At 31.8% G+C, this 18,291-nt stretch overlaps 1 protein-coding gene and 1 long non-coding RNA gene across 2 annotated transcripts in view; one reads left to right on the top strand and one right to left on the bottom strand.

Annotated features, from left to right (window-relative positions):
• Positions 1-18,291, top strand: part of LOC140441834 (uncharacterized) — a 57,799-nt gene that overhangs the window by 36,348 nt on the left and 3,160 nt on the right. The window contains exon 2 of the long non-coding RNA XR_011951037.1: positions 1,090-1,227. This is a non-coding gene — a long non-coding RNA (uncharacterized lncRNA). The remainder of the gene's footprint in view (positions 1-1,089; positions 1,228-18,291) is intronic.
• Positions 1-18,291, bottom strand: part of Mid1 (calcium-permeable channel component Mid1) — a 426,078-nt gene that overhangs the window by 5,508 nt on the left and 402,279 nt on the right. The window lies entirely within an intron of this gene.

Here is an 18,291-nt window from a genome sequence, read left to right on the forward strand (position 1 = left end):
ACGACGATAGGCATACAGATGGGTAAAACTGATAATAACCTAAAATTACGCTACATCTTCTTCTTACAGCGTCGCGACGCCGAACCTTTGATCAAAGGCTGCATTTCCTCTTTCTATCATACACCGTATTCAAAGGGTAAGTAATTTCTTTACACGGATAACATTTTGTGAGTCATGCCAAATGTTTTCTTATTTTAAATAATTTGCTAATTTGAGTCACGATCACATATTTCATTTTTCGTTATTATTTTAATTATTCCTTCTGTAATTTTACTGTTGTTAATTAACGACACTGACAGTTTTTGTACATACTTAGGTTAGTAAGTAAATTATTTATAAATAAGAGTCATTTTGCCTTTTTACTGATGTCATTTTTTGACTAAAAATTATATACCTAACTGTTGTTCCCACCTCTAGTTTTATACGTAAGTAAATGGAAATTTATTAAGAAAATGTCACTGACGGGATAGTTTTTTCAATCTTTTTAAATGAATTGATTTGTGTTTAACTTCTTTTAGAATAATACTTTTTCGTTTTTCGGTGGGCATAGCACAAAATACAATTTTTCAAAGGTGTTTAACTGCATTGCAATAACTTACAGATAAAGCGCAGTTGCCACACTTACCTCAATGTGTATTACCAATGTCCAGCTGAAAGATTTACGTACTGTATAATAAAAATGTTACGGCTTTGATAATATTTTTTGGACTTGTAAACGAAATGTTAGAAATAGAAAATTTCGCAGCAACGTATATAAACCCCGTAATCAATGACCGAATTATTGCAATTCACAAAATTTCTTCAGAACAACCTAAAGTACTCAATAGAATGACTAATCTGGCCAGACATAAATATTTCTTGTTATGTTTTCGTTGTAAATACTACCGAATTATTTATAATTTATAAACAAATCCGATTAAGCAGTATTCATATTGCAGGCACTTTTTTTATTCATTTATTACATTTAAAATTATTTGCCAATATAAACTTAGCACCGATTCGATTTGATGTGATGAATTGTAAATTAGCAAGTAAATCTTTAATTTAAATCAATAAAGAAGTAGACCGAAAACGATTAGATCTTTCCAGGTGAATGCGGACCACAAAATCCCCGCCAAACAAGTCTGAGGATGGTAGTGCTGATATTCTCGTGTTTCAAAACCTTTGATCTCTTGATCATAATTTTGCATGTTAATCATTCAGTCCCTGTGAGCTCAATTAACATACGTAAGTATATCATTATTACCACATTATCTGTAAACTGAGTAGAAAATTACACATTATTTCGTGTCTAGTCATTGCAAAACCATGAAAATGCATTGCAGTTAGAGTAGATGTTTATTAATATGTTTTATTGAAAATATAAAATTTACTTTATAATATTAAAATACATAATAACTATGTATAAACTACTTTAAAAAACAACATTGTTTTTTAATACTATACTACTAATATTATTATATTGAGTGGATCAGTGAATCATCAAATGGGCCATAGGAAACTCAATTAAGAAATTCTAAAGTGTTGAATTTTACATCAAAAGTCATGAGAAGCTCTTTGTATAGAACTAAAATCTGTATTAAAAATAAATATTAACGTTGTTATACGAATTTTGCAATTCATTCCAAAATTATGCAAAAATTTAATACATTTTCCAGAGTATTGTTTTAAAATTTGAAAAGTTGAAAAAAGTGTATAATGTGTTGCGTTCGATCACAATGAAGTTAGGATTAACAATATTTGAATTATCAATATTTTTATTGTATGATGCCCCAGATTAGAGCAGTAATTAGACCAGTAATCGCGTAAGGTGTAGAAGTAATATGTCTGCCACAGAAAGTTGAAGAAAAATTAAGACTGTTAAAGAGAAAAGTAATTCGGAGAATAGCAGTCCCACGAAAGATAGATAATGGTAAATGTAGAAAATTGATGAACCACGAAATAAGAGAACTTTTGAAAGAAGAGGACATCGATAAATTTATCAAGGTAGAAAGACGCAGACGGATGTGACATCTAGAAAGGAGAGATTCAGAAGCAGTTACAAAGAAAATCATCAATTAGAGACCAGTAACAGGTAGATCACTAGAAAAATCCAAAACGAGATGGGAGAATTATTAGAGAATTAATATTAAAAAGGGAATTATTAAATCCTTATACGATAGAGCCAAAATTACTTGTTCTAACGAAAATTCGTTCTTGGAGGAAAAACATTTGTTAACATCTGTTTTATTAAAAAATGATTATCCTTTATCGTTTATAAATAAGGAATTTTCAACAACCGATCGAATAGAACAAAACAACTTAGAACGAGATAAGGAATAATACGAGGAAAATAACAATACCATACATAAAAGGATTATCGGAAAAGCTTGAAAGGATAGGAAATAAATTCAACATTTCAACAACATTCAAAACAACAAACACGTTGAGATTTATCTTGTCCAAAACCAAACCTAACAATGAACAAGAAAGGACAAAGAATTGCATTTATAAAATACCTTGTGAATGCGATCAGTTTTATTTAGGTGAAACATCAAGACCATTAAATGTTAGAATAAGTGAACATCAATCCTATATTAAAAATAGAGCATTTGATAGATCTCAAATCTGTAAACACGCATGGGATAATGAAAATAGGGTTCAATGGAATGATTCAAATATAGTCTTAAAAGAAACGGATGGTAAAAACAGAAAAATCAAAGAAGCGGCTCTAATTATGCTAAATGAGACCAATTGTGTCGCGAATTCCTCGGCAGAATGTAGTAGGATCTGGTTACCCATATTGAAAGAGGAAGTTATTAAAAGGAAAATACCAGTATTGGTAAGTCAGTAACATATAGAGAATACATCATTTATGTTTTTTAAATAACAAACATAAAAAATCGGAATTTGGTGTTTATTGAAGGTAAACTAAATGCACGATCAAATACTTACCATGTCGGGATAGTATTATGAGGTTTTTTCCTGGTTTTTCCCTCATAATTTACTATGGAATCACTAACAGGAGAATTTTACTGTCATCATGGCATGTATTTGTCTTTTTAAAGACGAATTACATGTTATGATCTTTTCTGACGGATATTCTCAAGTTAAAGTTGATTTCATGTAATCGAATGAACTATCTTATAAGTAAAGTCGTCCCAGGAACGCAACTGAACAATATTGGCAATATCATTTTAAAGCCGTCTACTTTAAAATGTATAAGGTATGTCTGAATTGTCAATATAGATGAGTCAGTTAAAATTAAGTCATTAGAAGAATTTTTCACTAAGTAACAAAAAACAAAATTTGTTTAATTTACTAATGTTTGTATTTTGAGAACGATTTCCGAAGTGGAAATTGAAACGTCAATAAACGTATTTTAACCTTTAATTGTGGCTTATTCCCATTTAAATATAAATTAACAGTAGAAATTTGCATTCATTTTCCCACAGATAAACCCAACTTTTGTTTAATCGTTAAGGAGACTATGCGTTTAGATAAAGTACAAAAAAAGGGCACATTGCAAGAATGAGCCCCTTGTTCCTTTGCAGATATGACATGGTGCGTGAATGTTAACAGATCGTCTATAACGAGTACATAATTAGACAAACAAAAGTACATTTATATTATAGACATTCAGTAATAAGGGGATATTATTTTATAGTTTTTTATTATATGTGTTTTAATGAGGCCATATGTAAATTATCTCTTAATTATATTGATTTACTCAAAAGAACAAAATGCCCCTTTTATTTTTGTACCCTTCCTATGTGATTGGTTTTTTACTCATAACTCGGTTAGCTTTTAAGCTATGAAGTACATAAAAAAAACTATTTTGTAAATTTTTTTAAATGCAATAAGATCATTTGAATTCATTTTTTAAAACCCTTATTTTTAAAAGAGTTGTAGTTGAAAGGGCTTAAACGAGTCACCCATTACGACTGTATGCAAACTTTGAACAACAATATCTTTATTAACCAATTTTTGTCTTACAAAAAAACAACAAATCTAAATTATAAAATTCAGAAAAGCAAAACCTATATCTTTATTACTCTTCAAGATCTTTCGTACCACTAATAGACTAAATTATTTTGATAACAACAGCATCAAAATTTCTAATATTTTTCTTCTATTTTAAAACCCATTTTTTTGAAATAATTACTTTGAACCGATCCAACTTACAGATCATATAAACAATACATAAATAAAGTAAATTGTCAAGCGGGAACGATCGATTTTATTTGGGGTGCTAATTAGGCGGTAATTTTCACGATATTTTTACATGCTTAAGTTTGATTTTAGAAATTTATAAAAAAAACATAAATAAAGCTTTTTCAAAATCTTTCAAAAAGTTTTGATGAGTTTTCCCCGAACAGAGCTTCATTTTTTGGTTATTTCACGTCTAAATATTCGATTTGGAATTTGACAAATAAGAACCTACTTTTCATGAGCTACAACTCTACTTCTACTGGGTCTACAGACTTTATAAGTACACCATTTTTTTTTAATTTTTATACGCAACATTTTTACTAAAATATTTTTTCGATAAATACTTACTTTTTCTACTATTTGTGAAAAACCATCTTACGGTTCCAAAGTTAAAATTTAAACATCCATTAGCTGACCGTCAGGAAAGAGTTTTAAATTTAAAAATTATCAAACCTAACTAAAGCCAGTTATTGATTATTAAGTAGTACATTACACTGAGTTACATATACCATTTTTCAAAGTAAAACACTTGCACGTCACGATTTATACAAAGTGACGTCACTTGTATTTAAAATTTCCAGAACGTCAACCTTAGAGTTCAAATTTTCCTAACACAGCTAATAATACGAAACCCATACGGAACTTTATTTTTTAAGTATTTAAGACAGCGCTGGAGGAAAGCACAGAAGGCATAAAGATAAATGGAGAAATAATTAATAACATAAGGTATGCTGATGACACTGTGATTCTAGCAAGTAGCATGGAGGAACTGAGTTGCCTAATGAGTAAGATACAAAAAACAAGTGCACAATACGGACTCAGACTAAATATCACAAAAACCAAATGGATGTTAGTAAGCAAAACCCAACAACCACCACAGCAACTGATATTAGACAATGAAAGAATTGAACACGTGGATTCGTACATCTACTTGGGAACAACAGTTAACTCAAATTGGGATCAAGCGAAGGAAATACGTATAAGAGTAGAAAAGGCAAGAGCATCGTTCACTAGCATGAAGCAAATTTTCACCTCTAAAAGCCTCACCCTACCTCTCAAAATTCGACTTCTAAAATGTTATGTATTCCCGGTTTTGTTATATGGAATGGAGGCGTGGACAATTACTGCAACATTGATGAAAAAAGTAGAGGCCTTCGAAATGTGGGCTTACCGACGTATATTACGTATATCCTGGACTGAGCACGTGACCAACGAAGAGGTACTACGCCGGATAGGTAAAGAGAGAGAGGTAGGAATAAGTATAAAGAAAAGAAAGTTGGAATACTTGGGTCACGTTATGAGACATAATAAATATAGAGTACTACAACTGATCGTTCAAGGGAAAATAGACAGCAGAAGGGGTCCAGGGAGGAGAAGACACTCGTGGCTCCAAAACTTGCGGCAATGGTTCGGATTATCATCTGCTGAACTATTCAGATCTGCCGTAAACAAAGTCAGAATAGCCATGTTGATTGCCAACGTTCGGAACGGACAAGGCACATGAAGAAGAAGATACGGAACTACTCGATCTTTCATAGTCGTCAACATGGTGTAATAACCAGAAAAATGTAATCATCATTAAATTTAAAAAATTTAGAACTATATTGATTAAATAACCAAAAACATTTGTTATTATTAATAATATAAATTTTATGAAATAATTCTTCAAGTCTAATATTGCACAAAATAATAATTTTAATTAAATAGATTAGATAATTGTAGGCAACTGATACTGGCATACTTCAAATTTTATTGACAGTTCAGCGTGTGGCAAAAGTGTATAAAGTGTTGCCGCTTTTTTAGAGTAAGAATTTTGTTTATGTTTTGATTTCTGACACAATTTGGTCATAATATAATATATATTAATAAATTATATTTATAAATACATATTAAATTTAGACTAATAGCTTTAAAAACTAATTATTGTTGTGTATTGTGATTGTGCTATGTCAAAACAAATAAATAGTCTGTAGGAAGCTGATAAGCTTTCATATAAGCTAGATAATTTTAAACAAGAAATAATGGCGGGACGTCTTTACTATTACAGCCTAAAACAGGTAAGTTTAAAATTTAGAATATATAATTTTGTATTAAAATGTTTTCTTATGTATCTTAGTGTGTTGCAGTAGTCTTAAAACTAAGTGTATTTACCGTTAATATAATAGTTTGACAAATAGTTGACATTTTAAAAATTCCTCACTTACTAACTATTCTGATGTTTTGGCAACGCTGTGGGGTTCTGACGTCGTAAATCTTGAATGACGTGCAAGCATTTTTATGTGAAAAATGCTATATGTAACATATTGTTAAAAACATACATTTGATATCTGAGAATCTCTGATTAGCCATTTCGCTTTCCAAATGATAATCCAAATGACGATAGTAAACCCCGTAGTAGGCTATTACTTAATCTCATCTCATTAATCTGCCTCTTAATTGTTGGCTTCGTCGGAAGGTATATTGCCCAATTACGATGTAATTCTCTAATTTCAATCTCTCTTTGGGTAACATTCAGATTACATGTGTTAATCTACATCAAAATTCCGGTTAATGATAGATAGTATTTAGGGAAAATGAGTTGAAAATTTTCATAATAATAGCTTTAAAGAAAACTAACATGATTGCAAGTTGGAACTGTTTAATATTTATTTTTTTACTTCAACGTTGAGACCAATAAATTGGTCAGAGAGGCAATTAACCCTTTCAGTCACGCTACAATAAATAATACAAATATCTAAAAAATCAACAAAATATCACAAAAAGAAATACACAATTATATTACTTGTTATGATACGTATTTTAACAAGAATTAATTAATTAATTAATATTAATTAATAAAAAGCAGAGGTGAGGACGCAACAATACAAATGTGTAAGACTTAATGCAGCTTAGCTAGCTAGGTACGCCAAAGAATGACCAATTGACACATAACAAAGGATTCGGCCAATTTACATACCCGTAAAAGATAGTTAGATATAAATAAATGTGAAAAGTAGGTAGAAACAGATAAATTGATGAGAATCAGAGTACTGAAATCAGAAACTTACTAAAGAATGTTTTTGGGCGCCAGAAAAGCATCAACGTTTACTTCCCAAGGTATCTTATACTATGCTGTACGAGTTCTCTTAAGTAATTTCTGAAATTGTACGTTGAATAAAATAAAAATATTAAACATTTCCAACATGCAGTCATGATGGTTTTCTTTAAAGCTAAGCAGTCGATACCCTAATATTAGTGCTTTGATTAAATGCTTCCTCAAGGTCTCAAAGGCAGTTTGATAGTCTTTATCCCAGCATCTCTTTGTTTATTGACTATATGGCCCAGATAATTGACTTTACTTTAAAATAGCTAGTACTTATTAGGGCTTAACATCAATTGTGCAGCTTTAAATCGATTAAAAACGTTTTCTAAATTTTTCGTATGGTCTTCAAAAGTCTCTTTTAAAACGATTAAGTTATCTAAACACACCAGCCACGTTTTTCAAGATAACCCTCTTAACACGTTCTCCATAAGCCTATCAAACATACCAGGAGCATTACAGAGTCTAAATGGCATAACGTTGAATTGCCAGAATCCAGAACCGGTGGTGGAGGCTGCCTTTTTTTATCTACTGCATTGCTACCTGCAAGTATCCAGACTTCAAATCCAAAATAGAAAACAATTTACTTTCAGACAATGTATCCAACGTATTATCGATCCGAGGCAGAGGGTAACTATCTTTCTTGGTAACATTGTTCAACAAACGGTAGTCCACACAAAACCTTGTCGTTCCGTCTTTCTTCTTGATCAGGACCACTGGAGAGACCCATGGACTAGTAGACGGTTCTATCACACCGTCAATCTTCATTTCGTGAACAATCCTTTCAGCTTCCTCTCTCTTCGCCTGTGGTAACCATCGAGCTGTTTGACGAATTGGCTTAGCATTACCAGTATCAATTTTATATTTAACAATGGTAGTTCTTCCCATATTTTCTCCTTTCGGCACGAAAACGTCACGATAGCGCCGAAAAAATTTCCTTAATTTCCTTTTCTCCACCTGGTTTAGAGACTGGCCAGCAACTGCAACCATTTGGTCGAATTTGTCGTTGGAATTATCGGATATTATCGTCTGACAGATAATAGATGTCAAGGTATACAGGTTTCCACTTTTGTCTCCAAAAGTCACCAATTCTTTTGCAATTATGATTCCTCGGGCAACGTCCTCGTCATGGTTTCAAGACTTCATCATAACAGGTGTTCCTTCTTCCATGACTCCCTGTAGCCGCGCTACTATCGTTTTACTGCTCGCAGGCACAACTGTATCTTTTTAACTTCTGCTTAAACAGTGCTGTCATTATCATTATATGGATGAAGAAATACCTTCTCGTTACCAACTTTGTTTACCCTATTCTTAAAGTCCAATCGAAATCCATGTATAATCATTACGTCCATTCCTCATGTAATATCCTCTTTGATTTTAGCAACTATGACGGTATGAACGAATTTTTCTGCTTTGATTTGTATTGTACTTATGATGTTTACTTGAACTCCGTACGTGCCCCTTTTCACCACAATGTCAGCAGCTTATGGTTTTTGTTTTCTTAGTTGTAATGCCTTTTATGATATTAAAAAGATGATCAAGTTTGTCTTCATCCTCTTAATCTTTGATAGTCCTAACTTTACTGTACCCACCAGAGGCATGCGTAGCTGATTCGTATTGAAAGATGGGACTTTAACATAAACAGAACCTTTACTTCGTTCAAATGTCGGCCGTGTTTCCAACTTAAATTTTGCCTCGTCATCTTTTATCTCTACGGCAATTGGTTTGTTTTCCCTCTCTATTGTCTCCTGCTTCCTCTCTTTGCTTTTCAGAGAGACAAAATCACTAAAAAATTTATTTTCTAAAGAAATCTCATTAGAATTTTTCCTTTCCAGAGACACAAAATCACTCGAAATTTTATTTTCTGAAGATGTAATGTAACCAGAAACTTTGGCCACATCGGAAGAAACTTTCAAAATCGACGAGATGACAGCATCATGTTTGTCCTCAAATACATAAGTTTCCGGGTCGAAACCCTCTTTTTTCAAGGCGTTCCTTAGTTGTTGGAATAAACCAGCCTTTTTTTTTTCAATAGAAGTCAATTCTGGATCCTTGAGTTCTTGCCTCACGAGCTGTTACTTTTAATTATTAGATTGTAGCCATGTTTACACAATTTATTTAAAAATGTTCTACTTCTGACAAAAGTTTGTAATGATTTTAATATTTTTCTTTACAGTCTTTTAATTTATTATTAACATGTTATAATACTTCACTTTATTTAGTATTTATTTACACTTATTTATATACAGCTTAAACTAAATTATTTTACACTAAAAACATAATATTAATTTATTATACAAAAGTTTATATTACACTTATAATAACGAATTTAGAACACCAACTGCGACTGTCCAAAACTAAATTATTTCTGTATTTATATTGAGTACCGTTAATCTAGGATTTTCTCGACTTTGCTTGAAGAATGGAATTCGGTTTTTACCTTTGATCGTCGCTTCTAGATTTATCAGAACCAGTTTACTTGTTCCCCAATAACCCTTCGCGAACCCTTGACAATGATGTGGACGCCAAAATAGGTTAATAACAGCCAACCATCGAATTTTCTGGTCTTGACTGGTAGTTTTTAACCATTATAGTCATGAATCAGTAGCGTAACAATAGCAAAGCCAAGCGTCATATATTATTCCTAAATTCTTTGCTGCTGTAGCATGTGGAATCTGAGCGTTATTTATTTTTTTGTAAATTTATTGTGTTTTTCATTCTTCTTCTTCTTTGAGTGCCTCTCCTATCGGAGATTGGATATCATTAGGGTGATTCTAATTTTATTTACTGCTGTTTTGAATAATTCGTTAGTGGTACAGCCAAACCACTCTCTTAAATTTCTCATCCATTGTTCTACGGCCTGTATTTCGGCGTCCTTGGATTTTCCTTGCATTATATTTTGTAGGAATGTGTACTTTTGTCCTCTCATCAGGTGGCCTAAGTATTCAAGTTTTCTCTTTTTTATATTTAGTATAACTTTTGGATCGTTATTTATTCTGCGTATTACCTCTTTATTTGTAATTTTATCCACCCAACTTATTTTTAGTATACACCGGTAGCACCACATCTCAAAGCTTTCAAGATTTTTAACATTCCTGTGTTTAAGAGTCGATGCCTCAACACCGTAAAGCAAAGTACTGAATACATAGGATTTTAACATTGTAGTTCGTAGCTGAATACTAATATCACGATTCCAAAATATTTTTTTCATTTTTATAAAGGTAGACCTGGCAATTTCAATACGTCTTTTTATCTCGTGATTTTGGTCACGTGTGTTTTTCATTAGTAAAGTTGAAATAAACACATTTTTTCCTTAAACGTCAAATAATGATGACATTACTTATCCAACTTGATCCTGTCAAAGTTTGATGTCTCCGCCGGCAGCAGTTTTTTTCCCATTTCTTTAGGGCGGAGGGAAAAATGTTGTCATGGCAACAATATGAAACATGTCACAAAGCAACAATACAAATGTCATTAACAACAATTAAACATCATTTTTATTTATAGTAATATTAAAAGTATAATTAGTTAATGAGGCATTTTCAAAATTGAAACCGTGCAAAAATGTTCCCGACTCTTGATACGCATTGGTAATTGTTGATGATACTGATGGTCGAGAACAACTTTCAGCAATCATTCCCGATGTTGGCGAATCATGAGGGTTTAAAATTTTTTGAGCATTATCGGACTTGGAGGGCCCCAAACGTGCTACTGCATCATTAGCCGCGGACTCAATTTTGTTTAGGTTTTCCATTTTTGCACTAAATTTGCGCTTGCGGTTGCAACAACAATAAGCTGTCTTTACTAATTGCAAACAACTGTAACCAGGGAGACGCAAATCCCACCGACGACTTAATTATTTTAATTTCTAACATCTAGACGACTTTGATAGTTGTCACAGTTAATTTCGAGTAAAAATAGCACATGAATTGTACTATTTATGGTTGAAAATTGCTACGTTTGAAGAAAAAATAGTATACTTTATTCGGCAAAGAAGCGACTTTCCTTGACTTGCCCTCTATTACGCGCCTCACTTCGTTCGGCGCGTAATATCGGGCGCGTCAAGAAAAGTCATGCTTCTCCGCCTCATAAAGTAATATACTATTCTTTCATTCAATTTTATACGCCATCTTTTGGCGTATAAATATAAAATATCTATACGACAAATATATCGCTATGGATATAAATTATTCATAACGAAGAGTTGAATAATATGATTTAAGTACTGAAATTAAAATAAGATATAAGTTAACTATAACTTCTTAATACAGATTTAACACATCGTTGAAAGCTAATACGTTTATTGATAATTTAAACTACATTACTCGTTTACATAATTGTTGAGGTAGGGCCTGACAACCAACAACGGCAACCGCAGCTAATTGCTTTACATGCAAATTCCGATTTATATCTAATCTTAGATTTCTATAGTTATTAGATTTGATAACCATGAAAATATTTGAGTTGTGTATAAACAACAATTATTTTAACAAGAGTATTGTTTAAAATCACTTATTTCCTATAAAAGAAAGGCACGTGTATACTTCACAGTGAATCTGGTCTAAGATGTTTCAATTTCATGTGTGCTTCTCCATGATTTCTGGAACAGCCAGGATGGCAGTATCATCAGTAAATTTTGTGTAAGTTTAGTATCGCATTCAAGGTTAGGAATATTATTGGTGTACAGTAGATAAAGTATTGGACCTGGTACACTGTCTTGTGATACCACTGTCTTAATTTCTGTTACCCTAGAATATGCATTTTGTTTTATTCTAAAATGTCTATCTGATATATAAGATTTTAATAGTTCTGAATATTGGTGTAATTGTAATAAATTCAACGTATAGTTTAGGCTTTCATGCGAAATTTATTAAAAGTCTAGGTCAGGCCTAGGAAGACAGCGAAGTAAAATTTTCTTTCCTCTAATGCCTTTTCAACGATGTCTATCATTCTATGCACCGATTCAATAGTTGAGTATCTTTCTTTCAAACTAAATTAAAAGTAAACACACTACCTGTTTCTGGAATTCGGTAGCTAGGAAATAGGCTAAACACAAAAATATTTTTAAACATATTTAAACTTTAACTAATATTCATTTAAATAGTACATATCGATATTAGGTTTCAATGGGTAATATACAAAGACATTCTTAATAACCTTCTCTCTTACTACGCCTATGAAACAAATTTTCGTGTTATTTTCTCTATGATTCCAAACGAAGCAAGTCAGTTTAAGGGGGTTGAATTCTCTGGTGGATTACCACCATTTTAATAAACTACTGAGTGGTCTGGAGAGTGATTAATTTCGACCCAAATCGCTCTAAATAGTTAAAAAGACGTTTCTGTTCTAATTGATTGCAATAGCTACACGATTAATCCTTAGAGAAAGCGAAGCAGCAAGGTCGGTGTGAAATTTACGTTTTAGCTGGGGATTTTGTGTATTATTGAAATCCCTTCGCATATACGCATGAGAAGATCAGTAAATAGAACGTCTTAAACATGAATAAGGTACATAATGAATTTGGCCGATACATCATTATATATTAAGTTCATGTGCACTTTGCTAATTAAGAACTGTATACTTTCATTGCATATTATAGTAATTCATTAAAAAAAAATAAGACGGTGTTTATATTATGCTAATAGTATTAATTATGGAGTAGTCCAAATGAAAAACACAAAAATCAAATGGATCACATATTTGTGCCGTGAAGATGGAAAATCTTAGTATCATAAATTGCTTAAAATGAACTGCAGGCTGAAACTACACATAACTAGAAAAATACATCAGAAAAAACAGCTAAAAAAGCTTTAGAGTTTAAGTCGTTTTTCGTACAGAGACCGAGGCGTTTAGAATGGGCCACCATATATATATATATATATATATATATATATATATATATATATATATATATATATATATATATACAGATTGAACGAATTTAAAACGGAACATACAATTTAATATATGTCTGTTTGAACTGCATTTGAAATAGTGGACCAATATAAAACTTGGACAAAAATAAATCCATACCCGGTGATAGACATTGTATAAAATATCGTTCAACTATCTGTCTCCTCTAAAGGAAAGAGGAGCTAGCCTAATAGTCGGAGAGATAGTGCCGAAATTTTGAACTGATCAGTAATAAGACATTTCTCTATTGGAATATATTCATTGTAACTGGGTTAAGACTTTGCCTTACAGGCGGACGCCCCTCGTGGTACAGGGGGTGGCTATACAGGGATGAAGTTGTAATTTTTTTCGGAAAAATTAACCATCGATAATATGACTGAAAATTTGCCCAGAGTAAGATCTTGGTATAACTATACGAAATCCCAAAGGGTGGACGAGATATTGGATACATAAGGGGTGGCGGACAGGGGTGAAATTGCCATTTTTTGGGGAAAAATTAACGATAAGTAATATGTCCGCCATTTTCATGGCTCATTATTTAGCCCCTAAAAACTCTAAATCGAAAAGAGCGGACAGCTGGGTTGGTACAGAGAGCCATAAAACGGGATCAAATGTACCACTTGCCTGCGCATTTTAGGTCTCGGTAACAATTTTCAAACTGATTTTATTATGATATTTTTATACCGATTGATTTGAAAATTTGTGTGCTCACTTCTGTTACTATTCTGAAAAGCGTCAAGTAGAGTTTTCCTCAATATTTTCCAAAAAAATTTCCGTAAATGAAAATTTTCGTAATTTTTTAAGATAAAATCTAATTTGTAGAATCCTTTCGATTTTCTGTCACTTATACCATGATTTTTTTCCAAAAATTTTTAAACGATTTTTCCGATAAGAAAAAAAATTTAGAAAAACTTTTCTAAAACATTTGATAAAACTCTACGTCATTGTCTGAATCTTTTATAGAATATTTTGTAGTTTTAAAATGATATTATGATAATGTTTGTTTTTTCAAACTAAAGTCATATTTACTTTACAAATCACATTTTTTTCTTAAATATACCTCTGGGCAAATTTTCAGCCATATTATCGATCGTTAATTTTTCCGAAAAAAAAATGACAACTACATCCCTGTATAGCCACCCTCTGTACCACGAGGGGCGTCGCCTGTAAGGCAAAGTCTTAACCCAGTTACAATGAATATATTCCAATAGAGAAATGTCATATTACTGATCAGTTCAAAATTTCGGCTCTATCTCTTGGACTATAAGGAAGCGATAAGTGGTTTGACAGCATAATAACTGCTTGTGTAGTCTAGTTTTTTCAGTGATTCTAGGCAACCTATTTGGGTGGAGTTCTGACTTGTTCTTGAAAGAATTCAGAATCTAGCAGCCCGCTGAAGTATTGGATTTTTATAATATAATTATTTGACAACCTTTTGTTGGCCAACCACCTAGAGCGGAGTTGAGCCGAAATACATTGATTTCGTATGTTCCGTTTTAAATTCGTTCAATCTGTATATATATATATATATATATATATATATATATAAATATATATATATACATATATATATATATATATATATATATATATATATATATATATATATATATATATATATATATATATATATATATACAGGATGGTCCTTAAGTAATTGTACACACAGAAACTGTAGATTCTGCACTTTATTATATTACAATTTAAGCCAACTTGCTTTAATAAAATGTTGATATTAAGAAAGATACAGGGTGTTAAAGTGGAAATTTCAAATTTTATTTTTCGCTATAACTTTTACGTTCGTAAATATTTTTAGACAAAAATTCACAATTGGATGCTTTTGAGTAGGATAAATTATAATTTTACACATACTTTAATGTAACTGATAGATGGCGCCACATATGTCACATGTGTGGCATAAATTTTCGCTTAACTTTTTTGGCTTTAAATTAGCTCTATTTGTGTTAAAAATATTAAAGATACATTATTTTTACAAAGAAAAGGTATACTTGTTAGTAACCTCAAAATTCAACCGTTTTCGAGATAATCGCATTTTATAAGTTAGCTGCATAATAATATTTGTGCGGTAAAGCACTGAATATCTGTAGATAAGCATAATTCATAGTTTATTCTTATTAAAACAACTCAAAGATGATAATGTTACATCACAAAATGCCTTGTTATGGCTGCTTAATGTCTTATTGGAGAAAAGATTCTTCATCTTCTTCTTTAGGTACCGTGTCCGTATTTTCAGACGTTGGCCGTCATTATGTTTACAATTTTCCTTTTCTATCGCTTCTTAAGTTTCTATACTGGCGTTCTATTACTTTTTCTCTATTGTAATATGCTGAAAACGCAAAATATGTGGTTTACGCAAGATGGTGTCCACATTCCAGAGAGAAGGCAGTGAGAACATACTTAAATACAACTTTTCTGAACGTTGAATTGGTGGTGGTAGTTATATTCCTTGGCAATGTGGTGAGAAATTGATATAATTATTTAATTTATAAAAAATCCCAAAAGATTACTTATTATTCATTACACATTAAACACACAGGCAATTTAGTTCAGCATAATATTAGTTCGTTAGTAAATCATAATAGTTCATTAGTTCGAGATGTAATTATAGTTACTCGTAAGCTGTAACGTAATCATATAAATAAGTAATGTCATCGATAGGTTATTCGGTATAGGGTATATAAGTAACAAATGAACGAGATACATCACAGTTTAATACATCATTTAACCTCTGCGACAAATAAGATGTAGTTCCACAATATACCATAAGATTTGGATATGTAGCCAAAAGAATATATTCCTAATGACCCAATACCGTCACTTCAACTACTTCATTTCTTTTTGTTGTTAACATCACCTGTAGCTTCAAACTGATCAGTTAAATGTTTAACGTACTGGTGACTTACGTTTTTCTGGGTTGGTCGTGTTAAAGATCCTTGCCGTAGACTTAGCACTCTGATTATTTCCATAGTACAGCTTAACTAAATCTATTCTTTCTTCACTAGAATATCCAAATTTTGAAAGCCTTTTCAATAATGCTTCTGATTAATCAGTCGTAGACAAATGTCATTAACCTAACCTAACACGACCTATTAACAACAAGAAAAGATGTATTGAATAGATGGGTGGAATACTTTAACCAGGTACTTAATATAGAGGAAGAAAAAGAAAACATGAAAGACGAAAGAGATAAGGTAAGGGGAGCAGACGAGAGGAAAGAGGAACCATCAAAGCTTCTTGAAGTTAAAGATGCAGTTAAAAAACTAGACAGAAACAAATCACCGGGAATAGATAATTTCCCAGCTGAACTATATAAATAAGGTGGCCATTATACCATAATGGCATTACAGCAGCTTATAAATAAAATATGCACACATAAATCCCCCCCCAATATTTGAAATATTTTGGAAAATTTTGGAATTCCAATTTCTCCCCAATTTAAAAAAAAAAACACTGGAATATGGCTTGAATAGTCATTACCTATTTATAGACTACAAAGCAGCCTACGACTTTGTAAATAGAAAAGAAATGTTTAAAGCAATAAAAGAGCTGGAAGATACCAAATCAGTTTATAAATTTAATAAAACTAACTTTTAAAAAAGTTGAATGTAGAGTACGAATTAAGGGAAAACTGTCTGAACCTTTTAAAACAAATAAGGGGCCACGCCAGAGAGACTCTCTTTTCTGCATACTGTTCAATGTGGCTCTATGTCACAAATCACAACCATTGATTCAATATATAATAAATCAGTGCAAATCCTGGCCTATGCTGATGATATTAATATTGTTGGGAGAACGGAAAACGCTGTACGAGAGGCGTATGTAGCATTAAAGGAATCAGCTACAAAAATAGGTTTAATAATAAACACAACAAAAAGAAGTATATGAAAATAAGCACCCACTTGCAAATCCTACGATCACTTGTTATAGAAAACGACGTCATCGAAGCAGTGAACGAATCTGATTACCTTGGGCTCAATCTCGTCCTTAAATCCACAATTATATCGAGAAATACAAAAATAAAACTCTACAAACCAATAATACACCTAGTCCTAACATATGGTTCAGAGACCTGGACTCTAACAAAAAATAATGAAAACATGTTAGGATGTTCCGAAACAAAAGTACTAAGGCGAATCTATGGAGCAGTGAATGATAATGGAGTGCGAAAAAGATGATACAACTCCTAATTTTATAGAATATACCAGAAACCTGATATCGTAAAACGTATTAAGATAGGACGTCTGAGGTGGATAGGGCATGTAATTCGGATGGAACAAAATGACCCAACTAGAAAAAAGCTTCTTGATAGACCCATTGGTCAGAAAAGAAGAGGAAGAACCAAAATAAGGTTTCTTGATAACATTGATAAAGACATGAGAAATATGGGAATACGTGCTTGGCGGAGAAAGGCCATGGATAGGGACGATTGGAGAGAAATTCTTGAGGAGGCTAGAACAAACGCAAGGTTTTAAAGCCAGAATGATGATGATGACTAATGTCAAATCAAAGGTAACCTGGTAAACACCACAGAAGATAATTTGGATTTATTATCTTTAAAAAAAAAATCATATGAAAAAGTGATATTTTTACAAAAAGAAAAAATTATCTTCAACACAGTGGCGTGTGGATATCAATTTGCACGTTGATTGAATTATTGTATTCTAGGTCACTAAGAACATTCAATTGGTTCATTTGGTGAAATTTTATGTTTTTCTTATTATTTGTGATATTCAACCAATGAATTTGTTAAATACAAAATTATCTTTTGTTGTTATCTTTTGTTACAAAATTATTATGTAAATAAAAAAAAAGTGTCGTGTAAAAAAATACCTTTCAAATGATGTGATACTCGATCACACTTGCTATTAAAAAAAACTGGAGGTTGATGCTGGGCATTTGAGGGCATGAATTTTGCATGAAAATTCGTCCCTCTCCCAATAAAAATTGTTTTTTTAAATGTTGAAGAAACTCCTGGTTTCTAAGTTTCTGGAAGGGTCAAATTTCCATTGGAACACACTGTATATTAAAATTAAATATCTTGGTACCGAAATTTTGTTCTTAAAAACTTTTTTATTACTAAATAATAC

Source organism: Diabrotica undecimpunctata, chromosome 5 (genome assembly GCF_040954645.1).
Source record: "Diabrotica undecimpunctata isolate CICGRU chromosome 5, icDiaUnde3, whole genome shotgun sequence".
Taxonomy (NCBI): Eukaryota; Metazoa; Arthropoda; class Insecta; order Coleoptera; family Chrysomelidae; genus Diabrotica; species Diabrotica undecimpunctata.